This window comes from Cryptomeria japonica, chromosome 5, assembly GCF_030272615.1.
Source record: "Cryptomeria japonica chromosome 5, Sugi_1.0, whole genome shotgun sequence".
Lineage (NCBI taxonomy): Eukaryota > Viridiplantae > Streptophyta > Pinopsida > Cupressales > Cupressaceae > Cryptomeria > Cryptomeria japonica.
In genome coordinates this window covers 27,254,175-27,262,051 of record NC_081409.1, presented here as the reverse complement: position 1 = coordinate 27,262,051, position 7,877 = coordinate 27,254,175, and positions in this window count along the sequence as shown.

The following is a 7,877-nucleotide window of genomic DNA, read 5'->3' as shown; positions in this document are numbered from 1 at the left end:
CGAGCTGCTGACGCTATGGCTACCATCGCATCTCTACTAGATCTTCCACAGAATTCAACACGCTACGAGTTCTTGGTAGAACAACTTTGGATCCCCGCTTATGATATCCCCGAATCTGAAATGATATGTTGCCTTGTTGGTTCTGAATCCCCATGGTACGGTGAGTTCTACACCTATCTCCGCGATCACACCCTTCCTCCCAACCAATCAAATAACCAACGTAAAACCTTCATTCGCCAAACTGCTCGATATACCATTATTGCCGAAACCCTATACCGACGCGGTCTTGATGGTACTCTCCTTCGATGTCTGGAACAAGGTGAGATAACAAAGGCTTTGGAAGAGGTACATGAAGGAATTTGCGGGACTCATTCAAGTGGTCCATCACTCGCCAAGAAACTCTTGCGAGCTGGATATTATTGGCCATCTATGGAAAAGGATTCCTACTACTTTGTCAGGAAATGCAAGAAATGTCAAGTTCATGGCGACCTGATACATGCACCAGCACAGGAACTACAACCAATCACAACACCATGGCCTTTTTGTCAATGGGGCCTTGACCTTGTGGGTAAAATCCATCCATCTTCATCCAATGGCCATAAATTCATTATTACCGCCACCGAATATTTCACCAAGTGGATCGAAGCTGTTCCACTTACCCAAGTCACCGGCAAGCAGATCGCCTCATTCATCCTCAATTACATCATCTGCCGGTATGGTGTGCCCATGTCCATTGTCACAGATAACGGTCTTCCTTTCAAAAATCAGGATGTCCGTGAGCTTTGTGAGAAATTTCATATCCAACACCGCTTTTCCACTCCCTATTACCCACAAGGCAATGGTCAGGCCGAAGCATCCAATAAAAACATATTGAGGATCCTAAAGAAGACAGTCAATGATGCCGGCCGTGATTGGCATGTTCAATTGAATCCAGCGCTATGGGCATATCGAACTAGCATTCGGACCCCTACAGGTGCAACTCCTTACTCATTGGTCTATGGTGTTGAAGCTATCTTACCTATTGAGGTTGAGATACCATCCTTACGAGTTTCATTGCACAATCTCATCGATGATGAAGCATACAGAGTATCTCGTCTTCAGGACTTAGAGTTACTAGATGAGAAGCGACAAGCTGCATACAATCACCTCAAAGCCTACCAGCAGCGCATGAGTAGAAGCTACAATCACCGAGTCAGATCTCGTACATTTGAGGTAGGTGATCTTGTTCTTCGAGAAAATCCTCGCAACCAACCAAATAGAGAACATCAAGGCAAGTTTTAATCAAACTGGTTGGGCCCATATGTTGTCACTGCTGTATTCGGGTCCGGGGCATATCAGTTGGCTACATCAGACGGAGAACCGCTCGCAGATCCAATCAATAGCATGCACCTCAAACGGTTTTATACCTAAGGTATACATATCAGAAAATATCAAAAACATTCAGAAAATGTCCTAAAGAAAATACAAAACCATTCAAAACAAAAAAAAAGTAAAGAAAAATCATGCATCCAAACGGTGAACAACCACTCCGGTGGCACCTTGGGTAAGTGCGATGGTGAAAACCTGGCAAATAGGCGCCACTCGTAAAGGCAATGGCTCCAGTATCTTTCAGGCTCGTTGCGATCACATTCATACATACACACATCCATCCATCTAACCATGGCTTGTTATTTGATCTGTCATCCAAGAAAGTACTTCATGCGTCTAGCATCCCGCTTTTTCATAAATCATGTCCAACTTGGGGGCAATGCCCTTACAATCTAGATGATGGAAGTGGATTCTACATTACTGGTGATTCATTGGCAAAAACATTCAAAAATGTCTCGCAAAATACAAAAACATTCAAAAATGTCTCGCAAAATACAAAAACATTCAAAAATGTCTCGCAAAATCCAAAAACATTCAAAAATGTCTCACAAAATCCAAAAACATTCAAAAACTATTACACAAAATCCAAAAACATCGAAAAACCCATCGAAAATCACACCAAAAACATGGCAACACCTTGTACATACTCATCCATGCAGATACCAAAACAAACATTGCGACAAACTACTCACACAATGACCATTTACCAAACAACCACACAATCCACATCAACAATCCAAAACTGTCTTTAAAACAAGGATGCATCCTTCCTTACCAAAACAAAGACAAGATGATGTTTTCTTTGACAAGAAAATTCTGTTAGGCTGTCAAATACTTGGTTGATTTGTGAGTAATTCATTTGTTTATTTGTATCGGGATCTTTTCAACATTGTTTTGTATCGTTTGTGCATTATTTCCGATGAAGTTCTGGGGCATGTACTAATGGTGTCTACGTGGGAAGTTCACCAAGCTACGTGATCTTATGCCAAATGCAGTCATAGATCACTACGGCTTGCTGACTACAGCGTATTTCTCGACCATATGAGCATGAACCATTACCAAGGATCCATATTCTTTATTCTTTATGTATATATTGTTTGTTTACAGGTACAATGCTCATTCTTTGGTTCCTCCTCATCCAATTTGGATAAAGGTTTTATCTCTTATTACGGTATGCACTTGTCTCAGGATATGATCAGCCTAAGATCAAGGAGGACGTTCCAAGTCATGCATGAAAGGAGATAATCCTTATCTGTTCCGCAAGCAATACTCAGGTCAACTTGATCCATTATATCAAGTTGCTTGTATTAACTTGCTATATAAAAATCCATGTAAGAAATACTCTGGTCATCTTGAATCTTTATGTCAAGTTGCTTGTATTTTCTTACAACATTTTAAAGCTCAATGATGAAAAATAAAGCACCATGGATCGTCATTCCATCTCATCTGTATATATTGCATTTCATTGCATTCCACCCATCCATACATTCATAATAGCTGCATATCATGCATACATAGTCATAATAATGCATACTCTATTTTCCTCTTCTTCCATAGGAATGAGTCATAGGTCCTCCATTTCTTCTAACATCAAACCCCCCCCAACCCTCCCCATCTCAATAATCAGCATCACATACCCTACATCGTGTCCCAATCAGCCTAATCAAGCCACGTTCATCACCATCCATCTCTAAATAGGAGGGATTGTGTTTCCTATCCTAAGTCATCCAATAAGTCAAGAAAGTTACTCTATTCTACACAGATACATCGACTCCCACACACCTAGACTATCAACAGATACTCTGATCAAGTATCTTCGGGTCTCAACAGGTAATCGATTATGGTAATCCTAGACTACATCAGGCATTTATCATAATGACCTAGTCTCAACGGGACTGCCATGATTCCCCACAGCCATCCATCACACGCACACACTATCAATTGATCAACCAATCAAACACAATCCAATGGACAATTACATCAATTGTCTACGTCTCAACGAGTATTTTGCTTCATATACCTTGACTTCATCGGGCAATTACATCAATTGTCTAAGTCACATCAGGTCACTTTGATTCACTTACTCAGACTTTATCATGTCCAAGCGACCAACTGACATCAACTGTCACGCTTTGACTTGACCGGGGCAATTAAACTGATTGCACCAGATTGTCTAACCAATTTTGATCAATTGTATAGCATCAATCCAAACCCCACACTACATCTGCTATGTATCTCTTGCATGACCTCAGGGTACTCGCTGGCTTGTTGTTTCTTCATATTCACTCCATTTTTTCCCATTCTTTCATCATTAGTTCTAATTTCTTCTATTCTACCTCCCCTCCACTTTGCATTCTTTTTCGAGAGATCGCCCGATTTTTCAAAAAAAATCGGCCCATCCCTCGAGGGGGCATACCACCCATTAAATTTACATTTTATGGGGCATTTCTTCACACCTATTTTTCTTTCTTTGAAACGACGCGATAAACCGCACCGTCTCAAAGAGGGGCAAATGTAGTCACATAAATCTGTCCACTTAATTAAATGAATACTTAGTATTTATTTGATTATTTAACCATCAATTAATAATTAATTAAATTAATATTTAATTAATTCATCTTAACCCTCTTCTCCTATTAATTAAATAAATTATTCAATTTATTTGATTTAATTCACTTAACCAAATTCATACCATTAATTAAATAAATAAATCATATTTGTTTAATTAAATCTTCTCTCACATTTAAATAAATTAATATTTATTTAAATCCCCCAAAATCCCACCTCTCACATTTAAATAAATTAATATTTATTTAAATCCCCCAAAATCCCACCTCTCACATTTAAATAAATAAATCATTTATTTAAATCACCTTTATCCTCCACCCACTTGCATTTTCCTACAAATGCAAGTTGCACAATTATTTTAAATAAATAATTTATTTAAATCACCTTTATCCTCCACCCACTTGTATTTTCTTACAAAAGCAAGTTGCACAACTATTTTAAATAAATTATTTATTTAAAATCCTATTTATCCTCACCCACTTGAAACCTTTAATGGTTTCCCTTAAAGTAGTCAAACTTGATGGCTTTAAAGTCTTCAAACTTGATGGCTTCCTTCTATAGTCTTCTTAAGACTTTAATGGTTTTCCTTAAAGTCTTCAAGCCTTTAATGGTTTCCCTCAAAGTCTTCAAGCATTTTAATGCTTTATCTTCATTTTTCTCATTTAAATAAATTAATATTTATTTAAATATTTATCCAAATTCAACTTACACCATTTAATTGAAATAAATGATTTTATTTTAATTGAAAATACCAAAATTTCTCCCACTTGCATTTTCCTACAAAATCCACTTGTATGCCTAAACCCCTTCTAGATTCTTCTAAACCCTTCCTAATTAGCCTAATCCATCCCCTAAATATTGTCACATTCCTAAGCAAATTGGAGTCACTTCTCAAAGACTCCAAAGTCTTTGAAAAGCAATTAATGCTTTGTGTGTTCAACAAATTAACCCTCAAAGTCTTGGATAACCTTTGAAAGCTTCCAACCTTCAACCACTAAATGGCTCAAAGTCTTTGATAACCATTGAAGGCTTTCAACCTTCAACCACTTAATCCCCAAAGTCTCCAATAACCATTAATGGTTACCTCAAACCCTCCCACATGGTTAAAACATTTGTTTTGACTCAACCTCTACCCAACCCAAAGGTCTCATCAGGCCATTAATGCTTTGACCATGATTATCTCTTAATCATTTGCACAAAGGTTTATCCTTGCATTAACTCCTAATCCAGTGGGTAATCCTAATTTAGACTTGACCCTTACCTTCTAGATAACCATGAGGTCTTCTCAGGCCTTTAATGCCTCCAACCTCTTCTCTCAACCCAATCCTATGTTGAAACTTGTCACCATTTTATTGGTGCCAATTGTGCACATGGATCCCCAACTTTCAAACTTGGCCCTTGATTAAACCATTCAATCTTAACCCTTCATTTCCCCATTTCTTCTATAAATAGAACCCTTCTCCTCAAGCAAAAGAGAAGCATTTTAGAGTATTGTTGTTATACTGGCATTAGCATAGAGCTTTTTCATAGCATCACTATCTACTCTTGCATAGTATTTTCTTATCATATTCAACCATCTTGAATCTCCATATGGCATCCATGGCTAGTGCTAAAAGCTGAGAGCTACACTCGTTTGGGACTTGGAGAGGAGAGAAACAAGGGAGAAGCATCAAAAGGCATCATGGAAGCATCTTAGGGAGGCTCTTCTCCTTTCTTTTATTTTGTTAAACTTCTTTCATGCTTTTTGAAATCTCTCTTGATATGTTTGGAATGGTTTTTAGTTCTTTGTTTTGTTTTTATGGTTGAAACTAACTTATTAACATTGAACTTTGTTGTTGCCTTGTCCCCATTTCCATGACATCACTATGTATGTAGTTGTAATTGTTGGTTGCCACAACTGTCTCTATGCTTTTGCCTCAGTTGTCTTTATGTTTTTGGCTTAGTTGTCCCTATGTATTTTCTATAGCGAAGTTTCTACATCCGATTATGTATTTTTGATCTAGTTATGTAATTCTTATCTTCTTCCAATAAAAATAAATGAAAGAAATTGTACTTTTCAAAATTCAAAGGCAAACTAATTAATAGTTTACCCAATTGTTATTAGGTATTTGTCTTCACAACTTGGGCAAGAATAGAATTAATTCATTTATTATTTCAAAGAGGACAAATCTATCAACCTGCACGATATAACCATATGTTGGCAAAAGGAAGAAGAGGTGGCAACATACCAAGAATTTTTAGCTTTTGAAATAAGTTTAAATACTAAGTTGTAATATTAATACAAATGCATGATGTAATTAAAAATTGCCACATGAACTGACATGGCACGAAAAAAGGCAAATCATTACATCATCATGCAATGAGGAAAATGTCTAATATACATGAGACCCATTGATAGATATGACAAGTGACATGATTCTATAGTATTGTGGATAAAAGCTTTACAGCTTTAGGGAACTTGCAATAGCTTGTTCTTTAGTGATAAAATGATTTAATGGTCCACCTGGCCCTGATTTGGCAATAGGGTGAGGGCCATCATGTAAGCTAATCTTTGAAAGACTTGGTCAATTTAAAATGCATATGTTGTGACTAGAAACAAATGATTACTAGGACAAACATGCCAATAGAAATTCTTGCCCCTACATCTAGTATGTGGTCCTACCATTGAAGACAAGTAATAGAGTAAAACAAAATTATTATTTTTGAGCCAAACCTTAATTAGGTGATTTAAAAAATCCAACCACAAAATTAAATTTTAAAGAATATATCCTTATTTAACTTTTCAAGATTTTTACAAATGTAAATAAATCTTTTTTTTAATTAATCTATAGAGTGAATTCACAAAACCTTAAAATAATTTAGTGTCTTACTCAAAACATTCTAAGTGAATTCAAATAATGACTATATGTGAATCAATGATTCCTTGCTCAAGCCTCTAGGATCCAAAAAGTTTTTAATTATTTTATTTCCCTAGGAGTGAATTTGGTGGAAAATTTGATAATAATAATACCTTCAAATATTCTCTAGATGGCCTAAAATACGGGTTGTAGTAGCTTCAATATTTCTTTGATTAACCTTTAAAAATTAGAAAAAAATACAAAATTTAGAGAAATATATATGCTTCACAATTTGGCCTCTTATTTAAAAAAAAATTGCTTTGTTTCTTTCCCTTTGGATGCCAAAATAATGCTCTAATACCCTTTGTAATAAAGTGACCCACGCAAGAGAAGAATATGATAAGAAAGAAATATGCTACAAATACTTCATTATATCAAGAATAATATAATTATATAATTTTTGATCTAATTATGTAATTCTTATCTTCTTCCCAAAAAAAAAAATGAAGTTGTACTTTTTTAAATTCAAAGGGAGACTACTTAATAGCTTACCTCATATCTTGGGCAAGAAAAGAATAAATTAATTTCTTATTTCAAAGAGGACAAATCTTTTAACCTACACAATATAACCATATGTTGGAAAAAGGAAGGACCGGTGGCAACATACCAAGAATTTGTAGCTTTTGAAATAAGCATAAATACTAAGTTGTGATATGAATACAAACGCATGATGCAATTAAAATTGCGACATAGATTGACATGGCACAAAACAAGACAAATCCATCATCGTACAATGAAGAAAATATCTAATATACATGAGACCCATTGAAAGATATGACATGTGACATGATTTCGTAGTATTGTGGATAAAGGCTTTGCAGCTTTAGGGAACTTGCAATAGCTTATCCTTTAGCGATAAAATCATATAATGGTCCACCTGACCCTAATTTGGAAAAAGGGTGAGGGTCATCATATAAGCACATCTTTGAAATACTTGGTCAATTTAAAATACATATGTTGTGACTAGAAACAAAAGTTATTAGGGGAAGAGAACCACTAGTTGAGCATGTACTAACTGTTGTGAGGGTTGATACTTTTTGCTCT